Raw genomic sequence first — 17,484 nt, forward strand, 5'->3', positions numbered from 1 at the left:
AATATTTTCTGTGTAGATAATGGTTTGTTGGATAGACGAAAACAGAGTCACAAAAGTCTTAGAAATTTGCTGCAGAGTGAAGTTAACTGAAATGACCTCATTAACTTTGTTGCCATGAGTAGCCTGTGGGAAACATTTGTCTTATCAATTAAGTGCCAAGTGTGACACATTATAACCCAAACCTTCTCTCCTTTATGATAATCATCACTATGAAATTTACTTGAATTCTTATTTTTTTCTGATCACTAGAAAACTTAAAATCTAAGGACAATTAAGTCCATAGTTATACTAAACCAGCACTTTGCCTGTTTGCTTCCCCTTTATTTCTTAGCCACAGAAATAAGGATTCAGGGCTATTTTATAATCTTACTTTAAAGAGTCTTATAAAAGATACAAAAAACCCACGATGAATATATGAATAAATACACCTGTGTTATGTTTTTGAAAGCAAGCATTTCCACTGTCATTACTTCACTTACTCTTCATTGCAGTCCCAGGACAAAATGTTCAAAGCAAGTATTTGAATCTAATTTGATCACTGGACAAACTAAGGATCAGAGAAACTTACTTCAGAAATATGGATGGCCCAGTGCAAAAGTCTCTGTACATTTTATTATATTTTGAGCATGTTTCCCACTGTTTAAAAAGGGTTTTTAACCAGAGGGAAAAATCCAAACAGATTCCTTTTTATGGGCCCTCTAGGACCTTTGGGCAGTTGTGTTCATATGAAGGACTTTAAGTGATTCAGAACACTTTTGAGTGATTACAGAAAGGCCATATACTCATTACTGTAGGACATCATCCTGGAAGAGTAATTCACCCCAGTGTGTTCATCCACACATCTCTTCAGGCCTGGTGTGTGCTAGCGCTACAGTGAGAGTTGTGGGAGGAATTTTCCATTAGCAAGGAATACATTCATTATATAGAATGTAAGTCTCTACACTTTAGCCTCAACCCATTTTTGTTTACAAAATTCTACCTTATGGTGGTATATAAAACACAAATCTTGAAAATGTAAGACCATGGATCATAATAAAAGTACAGTAGTCGAATTATTCCACTTCCTATTGAGCTGCAATCTGACTCTCTCATACAAACACCATTTTGTCAACAATATGCATTTCTGGATATAGTTTGAGTAAGCAAGATTGAAATGAAGTGACTTTGCTTGATAAGCAGAATATTCACAAAAGACATAATTCTTCTTACTTCCTGATCACGTAAGATCAACAACAGTGGAATTTCTTCTTGTGTGCTTTGCTGGCGAGCTGCAGTCCATAGTGTTGCAAAGAGTCAGACACAACTGCTAGACTGAACAAGTATGCTATGAACACTATAGGTGCTTCCATATACATTGTTTTATTTAAACCATATAACAATCCTAAAAGGCATGATTATAAACTTAATATTTTGGCTGATGAAATTAAGATGGGTAATATTTAAGTACATTTATCTCTTTATTAAACTTCAAACTCTACTTTTTCCATTCTGTAAGGACATAGCTCAACATTTTAAAAAAGATTTATATTTGTTTTTCATTAACAGACAGAAGATATGGGGTAATCCCTTTGAAAAAAATGTTTTGGGAGGCTGCATTCAGTATATAGCCATACCTTGACTAACTGAAGGAAGAAAGATCTCCTGATCTTTTCCTCTTTTATTTTTCTCATGTTTGATGTATGTTCTTTCTCCATGCATTTTTCAGTCATGGTCAACCAGCTGAACTTCAAGTATGTATCAGTGGTCTTCGTGGTGTTTCCCTGTTGGGATGGCAGAACTTTGTTGCCATTTTTTTCTCTCCAATAAACCTTAATAACATGAGCAAAAAATTCTCCAGAAGACAAAGGTATGTTCCAGCATTATTGCGGTTGATTTCAGTAATTGAAGGAAGAAACATAGTGGGCTTGGGTGGCATGCCTACATCAAGGTCTCTATCTGTAGGGGAAAATAAAGTAGTCATTAAAAAGAGTTGCTAGATAAATACAAACATTGTGTGGCTTGAAATAACCCAGCAAGTGGTAAAAGGAGGGAAAGTCGCCACTGAATTACAGCCTGGCTGTTCACCTGCAGTGGATGGTGAGTCATCACTGTTCTTATTTTCAATGAGAAGAGAAATTCAAGCCGTCATGTAACTTGGAAACCGTCCTAGCTACTAAGTAACAGAGGATAGATTACATGTTGGCCTTTGTTCTTTCTCCACACGTTAAAGTGAGGTGTGACTTTATCTTTTTTTTTTAAACATTATTGCACAGAGATTTCTTATCACATGTTCTTCAATCTTTATGTCTTCCCTAATGTGAGTAAGTGCTGTGGATAAAATACAAACGTAGAAAATAACAGCAGCATGATTTGTCAAAATTAATCCCTATAATTTAATAAGAAAAATGGCTATAAACAAAATAAGTGCTCTTTCTACTGTACTGATTTAAAAAATATTGTTTTAACTGGCACATATCAAGGCTTCCAACATTCATGAACACATTTTTAAACAATTTCTTTTATTAGCAGAATTGACACATATACACTACTGCGTGCAATATAGATAACTTGTGAGAAATTGCTACTTGACACAGGGAGTCCAGCTTGGCTCTCTGTGATTACCTAGAAGGGGGGTGAGGGGAGGGGAGGAAGGCTCAAGAGGGGAGGTGTTATATGTATAATTATGGCTGATTTGTGTCGTTCTATGGCGGAAACCAGCATAACATTGTAAAGAAATTTGCCACCAATTATAAAATTTTAAAAGCTAGAAAAAAAATATATAAGAAATCTCTTTTATTCTATCATAGGGGAACCTATTTTAGGGTGGGTAAGTGGTATGGTGGGAGTGGGTATACAAAAGGAGACCAGATAACTATGATGATCTCTCTACAGGACATACAAAAAACATACATTTAAACCTCATTTTTCTCTCCAAGTGGGATAAAGCAAGCTAAGGAAAGACAAATAACTCAAATTCAAATTTTTTGTGGATGAGTGGACAGTCATGTTTCATCACCAACACCTTACCTGCCTGACCCTCTCTGCAGGGTCACCAAATGAATGACATTAAATTTTGTGATGCTTGCATGAACTGGGTTTATTTCAAGACAATGCATGAACTGGGTTTATTTCAAGACAATGCCAAAGAATGCTTAAACTACTGCACAACTGCACTTATCTCACACTCTAGTAAAGTAATGCTCAAAATTCTCCAAGCCACATTTCAGCAATATGTGAACTGTGAACTTCCAGATGTTCAATCTGGTTTTAGAAAAGGCAGAGGAACCAGATCAAATTGCCAACATCCACTGGATCATCAAAAAAGCAAGAGAGTTCCAGAAAAACATCTATTTCTGCTTTATTGACTAATCCAAAGTCTTTGACTATGTGGATCACAATAAACTGTGGAGAATTCTGAAAGAGATGGGAATACCGGACCACCTGACCTGCCTCTTGAGAAACCTGTATGCAGGTCAGGAAGCAACAGTTAGAACTGGATACGGACCAACAGACTGGTTCCAAATAGGAAAAGGAGTATGTCAAGGCTGTATATTGTCACCCTGCTTATTTAACTTATATGCAGAATACAGCATGAGAAACATGGCTGGAAGAAGCACAAGCTGGAATTAAGACTGCCGGGAGAAATATCAATAACCTCAGATATGCAGATGACACCACCCTTATGGCAGAAAGTGAAGAGGAACTAAAAAGCCTCTTGATGAAAGTAAAAGAGAAGAGTGAAAAAGTTGGCTTAAAGCTCAACATTCAGAAAAACTAAGATTATGGCATCCAGTCCCATCACTTCATGGGAAATAGATGGGGAAACAGTGACAGCAGTGACTGACTTTATTTTGGGGGGCTCCAAAATCACTGTGGATGGTGATTGCAGCCATGAAATTAAAAGACGCTTACTCCTTGGAAGGAAAGTTATGACCAACCTAGACAGCATATTAAAAAGCAGACATTACTTTGCCAACAAATGTCCATCTAGTCAAGGCTATGGTTTTTCCAGTAGTCATGTATGGGCATGAGACTTGGACTATAAAGAAAGTTGAGAGCCGAAGAACTGATGCTTTTGAGCTGTGGTGTTGGAGAAGATTCTTGAGAGTCCCTTGGACTGCAAGGAGATCCAACCACTCCATCCTAAAGGAGGTCAGTCCTGGGGGATCATTGGAGGGACTGATGTTGAGGCTGAAACTCCAGTACTTTGGCCACCTGATGCAAAGAGCTGACTCATTTGAAAAGACCCTGATGCTGGGAAAGATTGAGGGCAGGAAGAGAAGGGGATGACAGAAGATGAGATGGTTGGATGGTATCACCGACTCAATGGACATGGGTTTGGGTAAACTCCGGGAGTTGGTGATGGACAGGGAGGCCTGGCGTGCTGCAGTTCATGGGGTCGCAAAGAGTCAGACACAACTGAGCAACTGAACTGAACTGATTTCTTCCATTTTATAAAATAGATGTTGAAGTCAGTGTTCCCCTTTTTCTTCATTTTCCTCCCAAAGACTCCAGCATTGAGGTCCCTTTCTAATTTTATGGTAGAAAAAGCATATCTTATTGTAAAATTTGGTGTGCTTCCTTATCACACCAAAGTCAATTATAACTATTATTCTGCTACATTTTTCAACTTTTACATTTTTTGCTTACTTTTTTTTATAGAGGTAGAACAGACACATACCTTTCCTACCTTTGAGAATGAAATCTTATCCTGTGCTTCCTGCTAGGTCATCACAGGCCTCTTTCCTTCTACTTCCCTGAGTGACCTTTGATCTTCTAGGCTTTGCCATGTCTGTACCTATGTTTTTTATCTTGCTGCTGCTGCTGCTGCTGCTGTTAAGTCACTTCATTCGTGTCCGACTCTGTGCGACCCCATAGACGGCAACCTACCAGGCTCCCCCATCCCTGGGATTCTCTAGGCAAGAACACTGGAGTGGGTTGCCGTTTCCTTCTCCAAGGCATGAAAGTGAAGAGTGAAAGTGAAGTCGCTCAGTCGGATCTGACTCAGCAACCCCATGGACTGCAGCCTACCAGTCTCCTCCGTCCATGGGATTTCCCAGGCAAGAGTACTGGTGCTATTGCTGGAGTGGGGTGCCATTGCTTTTTATCTTAGGTCTTGTCAAATAGATTTCAGAAACTAGCAGTTTAAATAAAATAATAGTTTGTGCATTATAGCTTGTTTCCTTTTCTGCCCTGGGGGTTGATAATTTAGTAAGTTCTAACTCCAATATGGCAGGAGGAATCAGATAACATACTTGCAAATCCTAATTCTTTGATAAAGATACAAAATATACAGAATTTAAAAAGAACTGTGCCTGTTTTAAAATTGTGTCTATATTGTTTCAATACTTACAGAAATGTAGAGAGTAATTGGTCCTGCTACCGTGACACAGAGGTGACTCCCAGCAAACGACATACAGTATGAATGTGACAGGAACTGAAGAGCTGTCCCTTCTCTGCCTGGGCTGCTTGGCTTACGTCTGTTTCTGTCTCACATCAGTTGGGAGTAGGGTTTCACCTTTTCTTACCAGCTTTCCTCTATGTTTTAAAATCTCCTTTCAAAAGCTTTCCTGTATAAAGTCAGTTCTTTGCTGAGAGTGTGATGCGGAGTTAATGTGTCTCTACTTATCAATGAGGAATATTTATAGGAACAATATACTTGAGCATTTAATAAATGTACATTCAATATGTTTTCCAGGTATTTTTGTGATTTGTGTGTGTTGAGGTGTAAGCATCTAAAACGATTCTAAAGTAGCTTCATTCCAGAATCCAGTCCTCATTTAGGAGACCACATGAGTTGTTACAGACTTTTTTTTGGAGTATAATTGTTTTACAATGTTATTTTAGTTTTTGCTGCCCAGCACAGTGAATCAGCCATGTGCCTGCATGCTAAGTCACTTCAGTCATGTCTGACTCTTTGCGACCCCAGGGACAGTAGCCTGCCAGGCTCCTCTATCCATGGGATTCTCCAGGCAAGAATACTGGAGTGGGTTGCCTTGACCTCCTCCAGGGAGTCTTCCCGACCCAGGGATCAGAACCACCTTCCTGCATTGGCAGGCAGGTTCTTTACACTAGGACCACCTGGAGAGCCCCATGTATAAATGTACCCTCTTCCTCTTGAGCCTCCCTCCCATCCCTCCATCCCACACACCTACGTACCATGAAGTTTAGTACAAATGCTCCATTTCTTTTAAAGCTTCAATATTTCTGACAAATATGATGCCAAAACAGAAAGAAAATTCAATGCAATGGTGTCATTCTATTGAGATACACTAAGAATCCTATTTTGAATATTTAATAAATCTATATTCAATATGACTTTCATAAACTTTTTAGGGGGAAGAGAAGTCATTTTAGTGCCATGATTAGAAGTGGAAGCATTGTTTTCACACATCAGTAGTAAAACATCTTATGAGCTAATTGGAAAACAGTGGTTCCTACTGTTAGGAACAGTTAATACTCAGAATATAAAAATACGACTTAAATATTTCTCACATGACTTAATTGTCCAGACCATGCACTTTAGAATAGACAAGTCTCTACCAGATCCTAAACTTTGCAATGTAATCTGTCATATAATTTTAAACAAGTACCAGAACTTCTCTAAATCTGTTTCCTTACCAACAAAGTGGGAATAAGATTTCTGTTGAGGAAAGAGATAAGGCACTGAAACTACTTATCATGGTGTCTGGACCTCAGAAAATAGTCGCTAATATTAAAATATTTAGCAGGATAGTTTAGGAAGATTTCCTCAAATGCTTCCATCAAACATAATAACTATTACACCAACTAGGAAGAGAAACAAGCTAGTCAGTTCAAGAACTCCTGCCTCTGAGCTACACACCATAGAACACGGGTCCCAACCAAGCCAGAATCTAGAATGCTTTCCTAGAATAGAAGCTGTTTGAGCATTAGGACTTGTTCTATCTGTGTCTTGTTTACTCTTTTATCTCAGCATCCAGCACAGAAAATGTCCTCAATAAATATTTGTTGAGAGAATAAGAAAATGAGGATGCCCAACCATGCAGACCCTTTTCGTGGACTTTGGAGCTGAAATGGCTCATTGAGCTTACAAATTCCATGAAACTGGTCCATATGCAGGCAATGTAACCAGATATGTGACTGCAGGAATTTCAACTGATCTCAGGTTCTCTCCAAGAAGTTAAGTGGAATTTATCAATATCTATAGTCATTTACTGTAGGCATTTTTATGCACTGATTTTAGGGATGAGATGAAAACCAATAATATAGGTTTTAAAGATTATTGTGAGATAGGAGCTCTGTGCTTTATTTCAAACTCTAGAGGACAAATAATTAAGAAAAATATTTCTCACTTAATATACTGTCTATAAGAAAAGAAACTTGAACCAATAACTTTTTACCAACATAATGATATAGTATATTAAAGGTGTAAGAATATTGAAACATAAATGAAACAATAAAGTAAAATGTTTTACTATCTAATTTTAGTCGTGTGTGTGTGTGTGTGTGTGTGTGTGTGTGTATTTTAAAAGGAGAATTTCAGTCTACATCCAAACAAAGAATAAATTAGTTGCAAAGTAATTTAGTTTCCCTACACAATGACCAGTAGCTACAGAATTGCTATTCTTATGCTGAGGCCAAGAATGTGACAGTCAGATAAAAGAAATATTAATTTAAAAAAATCTGTCAGTCTTTTATAACCAAGGTAACATTAGAAAAAAAGTTACTTACAAGGGAGAGCTACCATGAGCTCAGTCACTTTTCCAAATATTTTTTTCCTTCCTGAACTGTCACACTGATTAAAGCTCCTACAAAGTCTCAGCCTTCTAAGCTTCAGGCCATGACAGCAGTTTGTCCTGGCAATTTGGTCTTCTGGATTGTTTTGGAAGTCCTTGAACATAGGTTTTAGAGCATTTGATGTTTTACAAGTTTTCCTCACCTAAATGGACCCAAATGTTTGTTTTCCTTGGAGGAGAAATCATTGAAAATACAGATAATAGATGAAAGAAATAAAAAGAGAAAAAGAAGAGTTTGGACCAACTGGTTACTCACCTACTTTTCTATGTTTCCAGGAAAAGGATTCAAAGAATGAAAACTTTTTTTTTTTTAATTTCCAGATGTTCAACTCTGTTGAAACTGCTCAGAAAATGTGTCAGATGAAGTCTTCTGTTCTCACAATGACCAGGGCCAGTCTGTTAGCAATGTGGGAATGTATTTCTGAAAGGTTTTCAGTAACTGAAAATGCAAATATACCATCACAAGTGTATTTGTGAAATGTGAGCAAAGTTCTTCATTTATTGGTCAACAGATTCTTTACCATGCCAACACACGGTGAGAAAATAAGTCCTGTGATAACTTATTTTTCCTAGGATAAAGAAATAAATTTACAGAATTCTTTCCCTTTTTTTCTTTATTGAAACTAAAACTTGAAAGTAATATCCATTTCTCTGATATGTTGAAAGTAATTAGCCTCCAACTAATAAAAATAAATGAAAAATAAAATTAAATTAAATTAATCTCCATCAAATAAAAAAATAAAAGAAAGTAGTCTCTTGGAGGCTGTTGTGTAATCTTAAACCATTCATCCTAGATCATGGGGAAAAGAAGTTGCCAGAGGCAGCTGAGTGTTCCTTTGAGCACAATGAGCTGACCATCTGCCAGGCACCAGAGAAGACAGGCCCTGACTATTCCCACATCCTCGCTAGATCCACCTGGTCCCATCTATAATCCAGGAACAGGCATTGCTTCTGCCCTGAGGATGAAACGAAGAAGAGGACATGGGGCAACTGCTCATTCACAGCGGCTCACATCCCTCAACATAATAGGAGAGGAAGAGAGACCTGGACAAATATTTTGTTTAAAACATTTTTTTGGATAATTAAGTTATTCGTGCTTTCAGTTGTCAAATACTCTTTGCACCTATGTAGATTTGAATGATACTTACTCGGTACCTCTCTGATAACTTGTGATCTGTTTTTTTCTTATTCTAAGACCATGAGTTGAATTGTCAGGAGCTTTAGGAGTTGTATATATTTCAAAATTTATAAAAGTTTTGAATAATAAAATGCAAAATATAAGTACAGAGTTATAAAATCATTTATTTAATCGTTTATTAACTTTTAAGGAAATATAAGAACTATAAAAAGAAAGAGTATTAGATATTAGTAAAGGGCATTATAATTAAACCTGAATAAATGAAAGACATATCATAGTTGTGAAAGAAAAACTCAAAATCATAAAGATGCTAATCTTTCCTAAATTCATGTATATGCTTATAATTCCAATCAGAATTAAGCAAATATTTTGTTTTTGTTCTATAGTATTAGCATTGGGGAGTAAGCTAGTTAAATTATATAAATATGAAATAATTTAAAAATTATTTTTTAAGAATAACAATGAATAGACATTTAGCATAGCAAACCTCATCTACTATTGCAAATAATGTGATAAGGATATAGGAACATTGAGACATAAATGAAACAGAAATCTTCCAGCCAATACTCGAAGTATATACTGAAATAAAACTACTACAAAAGCATGTTTAAATGTTGGAGAAATGATAGATTATTTTAAAACTAGACTTGAAATATTGGTTATTTGTTACAAAAACAAAAATAGCTTTCTATCAAACACCATATGTTAGATTTATATTTAAAAGCGTCTAAAGGTGTGAGCTAGAAAGAACAAGAAGGAAACTAATTGGGTCCTTGAGTAGAGAAACTTGGAATAGAAAGATGACAAGAGAACAGGAGACATACTTAATTTTTAAGAAAGAAGAATGTAGACAATCTTTCCTTTCTACAGCATTTCCAAATCAGTACTTTTTTAAAAAGAATTCATTACGAGAAGGTACTGAAGATTGTAGAGAGGAGAGTGACATGATCAGCTCTGAGCTTTAGGAAGATCAAGTGCAGGAAGGTGAGTTGGTCAGGGGAGCAACCCCAGGGAAAGCAGACATGTTTCAGAGATGGCCCTCATAAGCAACTGAGAGGCGTCTGAGGACCCAGGTTACTGTAGTGACAGAAAGGATGGACAGAAGGACTGGTACAATAAATATTAACATGTTTGTCAGAATTTCTAAGGTATTCACATGGGAAAATTCAAATTATTAACAACGTTGAAAGTAAAGAAAAAGATGTTTTAATATCCCAATAGACACTCTGTATGGTGGAGCTTCATGGCCAAGATTGTAAAGAGACATCCCATCCATCCTTCAGGAAGATTTCAGTCACCTCACAGCAAACCAGGGTAAAGAGGGAGCTGGGTACAAATATTCTATTTGTTCCTGTGCCAAGGAGATACAGGAAGTTTGAAACTTTGGGATGTTCTTCTCCAAAGACCTATTCTTTCAGTGTAGAAAATGATTCCAGAAGCAGTTTTACTGACCCCTCATACTGGTTCAACCATGCCAAATGTGACAAAAGTAGACCCTCTCATTTTCTTATTTAGTGAAGTGAAAGTCACTCGGTTGTGTCTGACTTTTTGTGACCCCCATGGGCTGCAGTCCATGGGATTCTCCATGTCAGAATACTGGAGTGGGTAGCCTTTCCTTCTTTGGGGGATCTTCCCAACCCAGGGATCTAACCCAAGTCTCCCACATTGCAGGCAGATTCTTTACCAGCTGATTTATCACGGAAGCCCTTTCTTATTCAGCTACATATTAATTTAAATCTTCTAACTCCCCAAGACTTCTGGCACCTCCTTGGTGCTCAGCACTTGCCGAATGCTTTTGGCAGCAGAGAGGAAGCAGAGAGTAATGGGCCTATCTCAGCCAAGGCTGTGGTTTTGTCTTCCAGCTATCTGGGCTCCAAGTGGCTCCTGGGAGGAAAGCTCATCGTGGTGACTCCTGTCTGTCTCACTAATACCCTCTTTACTCAGGGCTGAGGCCTCAGATAACAATGACAAGCACGAATAGTCATCAGTGTGTGATAGGCACAGGTCTAAGTTCTCCATATGTATTGACCCAATAAATCTTCCAGCAATCCTACAACAAGAGAGCACTTATTACATCCTTTTAATTAATGGAGAGACTGAAGCTGAGAACATTGAACAAGGTTGCTGTATGTCTTGTGTGGGTACCTACACATTTTAGAAAAAGGGGTGTCATAGGTGGAAAGGGACATGCTCCAAACAGTTTTTGAACTGAGCACAGGAAGTCAGTTAACACTCTGTACAGCTGCTTCCAAAAATCCTTGACTCACTTTTGAATTTTTTCAATGTGGTGGCTGCCTCCTCCATGAACTTGTCCTCCCCTAGCTCAGGCAAAATGACCTCTTAGTCACACCATATACCCTAATTCTCAGGTTCTTATCACAAAGGATTTTCCATTTCTGAGCAGCTCTCAGGCTGTTAGCAGTGAGGTCAGGAGTGTGTCCAAAAGAATTTCAGTGAAGAATTCCAGCAAAGAAAGTGGTCAAACCAACGTATCAATTCAGTGCCCCTGACTGAGCTGGAAGTCCTCTACTCTCTTTTCCTGCCACCTATGGAAACTATTTCTGTCCTTCCCAGCAGGGTGAAATGGAGTGGTGCAGCACCAAACATGATAATCAAAGGGCATGTCTTTGTGTTCCATCCTGATACTCTTCTTTGGCTCAATAGAGTTGTTATGTGTACTTTTTCTCATAAAAATTCTTATAACTCAGATTTCAGGAAAAATTTGTTGTATAAAATATTCTCTGCAGGGAGTTCTTTATATTACCCCCATACCCAAAATCTGAATTCAAAGCAGATCAAAGAAATAAATGTGGAGAAGAGAATCTAAACAACATTGGAAAAATATAAATGACAGTAAGTTTATGCTTCAGGCTTTCTGAAGTTCTGAAATAGTTAAAATACATGGTCCCTGGTCCAGAGGGGCAAGTTCAAATTGGCTCCATTACTATCCAATTCCTTCTTCTCTGCAGTCACAGAAGTGAGAAGGACCTGAAACTCTGACTTGTGGTTGTGGGATTCTCATGGAGAAGTGTGGTGACCAGGGAGAACAGAAACATCCAGGGTGCAATAGAACAGGAGGGATTCTGGGTTGGGGACAAGCCCAGGAGCAATATTCTAGAATGCTTTCCTGTGTCAGCCTGGGAATCAGCCCATTTCAGAGGGAGACATGTCACTTTATCTGTTGCTGTTAGCACAGCAGTTCTTAAAAATCAACTTGAATAAGAATCAGCTATGGAGCTTAAGAATCCGCCTGCAATACAGGAGACCTGAGTTGGATCCCTGGGTTGAGAGGATCCCCTGGAGAAGGGAAAGGCTACCCACTCCAGTATTTTGACCTGGAGAATTTCATGGACTGTATGGGGTCAGAAAGAGTTAGACCCGACTAAGCAACTTTCACTTTGGGGTGGAGCTTACTGAAGCCTCATTTCCAGCTGTCAGTCCAAGATTTGTGTTCATGGTGTTGAATGCAACCCAGAATGTGCACTTTTACTCAAATCCAGATATTTCTGATACAGGTGGTCCATGGACCACAGTTTAAGAAACACTGTTCCGATAGAAATTTGAAGGATCCAGTACAAAAGAAACATATACATATGAATCTGGCATTTCTGTACTTCAGTATCAATTTATGTTCTTAAACTTAACCCAATAAGAAAGCCTCAGCCCTTTCTTAATTGACCTTTCAGTTGAAATAGATACCACTCATTGTCTGGTTGTTGACCCAAATTGTTTGTCCAGATGAATTATTGAGAAAAATATAATCTGATAAGTCTCATTCCAGTTTGGGATTTGGTCATATCAAAGTAGGAGGGAGGGTGGAAAGAATCTCTGGCTTTGCTTGTTTAAAACAGAACAGTTCTGGCTCTGGGCTGAACAGAAGGTGTAAGAAGAATACAATGGTTAGCCCAACTACAACAATCACCTTTTTCCTACACTTTCCCTGTGTCGGCCATGCCCTAGTTGGTGATGTAAGGAAAATATCAGTTTGTTCAAAATATAAATCAGATACCAGCCTGAAGTTCAGAAAGTCCAAATTTTCATTCCATTTTTTCTCATTCTTCATAATCCTGAATAATGTAGGTGCTTCATTCCCTGCCACCTGCTCTGGATAATGACTGGATAAATGATTCAGTATAGCTAATCATTTCATTCTATTCTCCTAAATATCTCCAGGAACAGATCAATCCTAGGTGCTCTGTCTGTCCTAAAGAGAAGGTGAAATAGACTCCACTAGCTCCTAGGGGAGCTAAAAGAATATGTTGCCTGGCAGCTGCTTGCCTGTGGCCTAAAGGTGGGGACCTATTTTTAGGAAAAATGTAGCTTCTGAGAGGAAGGGTGAGTAGTAATTGAATATAAATGTTGGGGAATGGGCATTGAACTCAGGATTTCTCTTCCTTCAGAGTAAAGAGAATTGGGGGCAGTGAGTGAGGCAAGGGCTGGTCTATACTGTGTATCACGGCTGGCTTGGCAGTGAAAAGCAAAATTTCCAGTGCAGTGTAAAGGCAGTCTAAACCAATGTGCTTCTCCCAGGCAGCACAGTAGTACATTCCAGAATCACTTTCTTGCAGGTTTGAGATTGCAAAAGTATAGCTCTTCTCTTTATAAACTTGGTACTTCCCTTCACTGACTCCTGATTCCAACGTAACCTTTGAGTAGGAGATGTCGTAGTAAAGAAGGCGTTGGGGAGCTGTGCCCTCCTGGTACTTGTATAAGTGGATATATTTGAGGGTTTGGGTAATAAGATCACAAATGATTTCAACAGATGACCCAGACCCAGTTGCCTTAGTGATTGACATCTTCTCCCCTTCTGTGTTGGAAGACACCTGCGTGACTGAAATTGGAAAAGCAACAAAAAATAATGAGGAAGAGGAAACACCATTTCTTAGTATGACCACCTCCCGCCCCGCAACACACACACGCCGTTGCCACAAAACACTGAAGAATCCCCCCAACATTCAGGGAACACGCTTACCAGGAGCCAGGAAAACCAGAAGCAGCGCTGGGACCCGCATCATGCCTGGGACAGTGAGCTGGACTGGGTTCCCAGTATAAGTGGCAGGCAGGTCAGGCAGTGAATCTCTCTCTTAAAAACCACCAGGCTGAGCCCAGAGCGGGTGGGGCTGGTTGGGACCTGGGGAGGAGCCCCACCTCTCTGTACCAACGCCTTTCTGGAGGGCCCCCCTGTGGCAGGCTGAGAGCAGCCACCTCCCCCACAGGAGGAGAGAAGCCTGAGCTCCGAGAGCTCAGAACTGCAAGCAGAGGGATCAGATGGAAGGGCAGGCAGAGAAATGTGGACAAGCTTGCCTGTGGCCTAGTGGAGTGAGCAGAGCTGAACTGGGCTAAGTTCCCATCAGTTCAGTGTTTCAGTGTTAATGTTGATGCAGTGGTCTTGCCCAGTGACTAAACGTCTTTATATTCTTTCCCTGAACTATCATTCCTTTTACACCTGTAAGCAAACTCTGAGGCAACAACTAGCAAACCTAATAAGAATCAAATCTGCCTTATTATAAGAAATTAAGATCATTTATGTGGGTCTACATTTGATTCTCCTTAAAAGTTAGTGGAAAAAAAATGAAACAAACAAAAAAAAGTAAATGGATGGGTGTTTGTGTGCATGTCTTATAAATCAATTTGATGGAAGATTTATGTTCAGTCTCAAGTAAAAGTTTGCCTCATATAGAGTTTCCAGATTTCATTTTTAAAAAAAGAGCTTCGCAGTATTTTGAACAAACTTAAACTAAAAAGACAGTTTTCATTTATTTGGAATTCAGGGAAATGCAAATCAAAGCATCAATGAACTATCACCTCATCCCTGTCAGAATGGCTATTATTAACAAGGCTGGAAATAACAAGCATTGAAGATGTGGAGAAAGGAGAACCTTTGTGCACTGTTGGTGGGGAAGTAAACTGGTGTAGTGCTATGGAAAACAGCATGGAGCTTCCTCCGTAAGTTAGAAATGGAACTACCACATGATCCAGCAATTCCACTTCTGAGTGTTTATCTGTTTATCTGAGTGTTTTCGAAAACAAAAACACTAAAATATATCTAAACACCTATGTTCATTGTTTGTAACAGCCAAGACTTAGAAACAAGTCAAGTACCCATCAGTGGATGAATAAAGTCGCTGTGGTATATATGTATGTATAATTACCAATACGTGGCCCCTAATTTCCTGACTGTTTTCCAGCTCTATCTCTGGACTTGCTCTTTTTATCTCTCTACTGTTCTGTTTCTCTTCTCCCCCACTGTACCGCTCTTTATATCCCTCTGTCGGTCCACATCTTTGCCCACAGATCTTTTCCCTTTCCTATTGCAACCCTACCAAGGCTCCTTCTCTGTCTTTTTTTTTTTCCAGATCTGACTTCTTCCCTTTCCCTCTTTCTCTTTATCTCTCCTCTGTTTTAAAATTTCCTTCCTCTTCTCTATTTCTGTCACTTTCTTTCTCTCTACTTGTCTGTCTCTAACACCTATCTTTTCTTTTCTATTTCTCCATTTATGACTCAGGGATTTTTACCTCTCTGTTTCTACCTCTCTTTCCATTTCCTCCCATGGTCACCGTAACAATTTTAATTTCTCTGTTAATCCAACATCTGCAATATCTCAGGATTGGCACCTGTTAATTTACCTTTCCATATTAAGATGCTGAGATTTTCTGAGTCCCCTATAAGTTGAGTAATTGGGGATTGTATCCTGCACATTTTGGATATTAGGTTATGGGCTCTAGGCTGTATTTTTAAATACTGTGGCAAGTGCTGAGATTTTTTGTTAGCTAAGAATTGACCTAGTTATGGAATGTAAGTTCCTACCTGCTCTTGAAGGGCAGTTCCAAATACTGCAGTCTTTGAGGACTTTGCAGTGTTATTCACACTGCATTGTGTGTACCACCGAGAGTAGTTTCAAAGTAAAATGTATAGAATATGGTTGTGATTCTATAACCATACCTTTCATAATGTAGATTTTTATACACATTTTCCTTAGAGGTATAAATCTGTGAATATTGAAAAATACCTCAGAGTCCCAATAACCTAAATAATGATGACTTAATTCATTTTGTTGACTGAACCAGAATGTCTCTGTGTCAGACATTAACTACAAACCCTAACTTCTGCAGGCAGCGAGGATAGCTGTCCTGGGAGGATGGTACTGCCCTTGTCTCCACTTACAGGGAGACAGGTGAGACTGAGGGTGAGTGACTGGTCCAGGGTCCCACAGCTGACAGGGGCAGAGCCAGGACTCAGTCTCCCCATCTGGTGCCAGGATCCGCTCTGGTTCTGAGCAGCACGGTTGTCTCTGGAGTGTACGGGAGCTTCTGAGATGACAGACATGGTTCAGTCACAGCAGTTGGGCTCCATGTGCCTCCAGGTCGGAGCACATTGTTCAGTCCCTTCAAGTCATCAAAGGAAACCTTTTATTCTCACAAATTTGAGCAGATAAATATACAGTCAATTGTAAAAGCAGTAACTCTGCTTAAATATTTAACCAAAAAAGGAAAGAGTAGATCTTAAAACTTCGTCTTGGAAGAAAATAATAATCTGTAACTATATACAGTGAGGGATGTTGACTTAGTATGGTGACCATTTCAGCATATATACAAATATCAAATCCCTATGTTGCATGACAGAGACTAATGTAACATTTTATATCAATTATATCTCCACTGAAAAATAATAAAAATTTTTTGAAAGAAGGGGAAAGTAGTGGACTGAATGGAGTAGCTGGGCAGCTGGCATTGGAGCAAGGGAACCGGCAGAGGCATCCAGAGTCACAGCAAAGAGAAGCCCCGCCCTGCATCTGCAGTTCTCAACATATCTCAACCACAACAGTGTTCAGACATAAAGCAAAAATGCGGGCATATACAGAGCAGATCCTCTTCTAAAATGCTTTAAAACAAATTCTTGGGTGGCCTCAACCACGGTCTATGCAGTGTCTGTGTCACGGCTTATGTTTGATACATGAACTTTGTTATAAAAATACAGGGTAAAAAACAGATTTTTGCCTTTTCATGTTACATTTCAAGTGTATTTTGTATTCTGTCCTTTTCTGCATGAAAAAAAAAAAACCTTCATTAAAAGCCATCAGAAGACAAAAAAAATTCTTAAAGATGGAGTTTCCTTTTTGAAAGCTGAAATGAGGACACCCACTGCTGATGTTAGTGAATGGCTAGTAAAGAGTTAATTAACTGTAATTACCTCACAGACATGGTACCATACCCACATAAGTACCATATCCACATCCATTTAATCACCTGCCTGTGGCTAGTAAGATACCATAATGGTCCACCCTATATTCAGAGAGACTGAGTCTGATCCTTTAATGTAAAGTTGGAAAAAAGGCATATGCTGTGTTCCTAATCAAAAAATCTCTTAATATGTTTGAGTAGCATTTCTTTGTAAGTAAAATCTCTTTTTATTTTGCTTTGCAGAATGGAATTTTTTGTTTCATGTCTCAGATTTCTTTAGTATTTTTTAACACCCTACATTTTTCTTCTGTTATTTAGCTTATGCATATTCACTATTTGTACAACTGTAAAAAATAATAAAACTAAACATGTCAAAATGATTAGTTTTATTTTTCTTGTTTTGCATTGC

General features: G+C 38.7%; 1 pseudogene; it reads right to left on the reverse strand.

The window, feature by feature from the left end:
- Positions 1-1,438: 1,438 nt before the first annotated feature.
- On the reverse strand, positions 1,439-14,055 carry LOC110136451 (immunoglobulin kappa light chain-like; annotated as a pseudogene).
- Between the last annotated feature and the right edge of the window lie 3,429 nt (positions 14,056-17,484).

Source organism: Odocoileus virginianus, chromosome 1, assembly GCF_023699985.2.
Source record: "Odocoileus virginianus isolate 20LAN1187 ecotype Illinois chromosome 1, Ovbor_1.2, whole genome shotgun sequence".
Classification (NCBI taxonomy): Eukaryota; Metazoa; Chordata; class Mammalia; order Artiodactyla; family Cervidae; genus Odocoileus; species Odocoileus virginianus.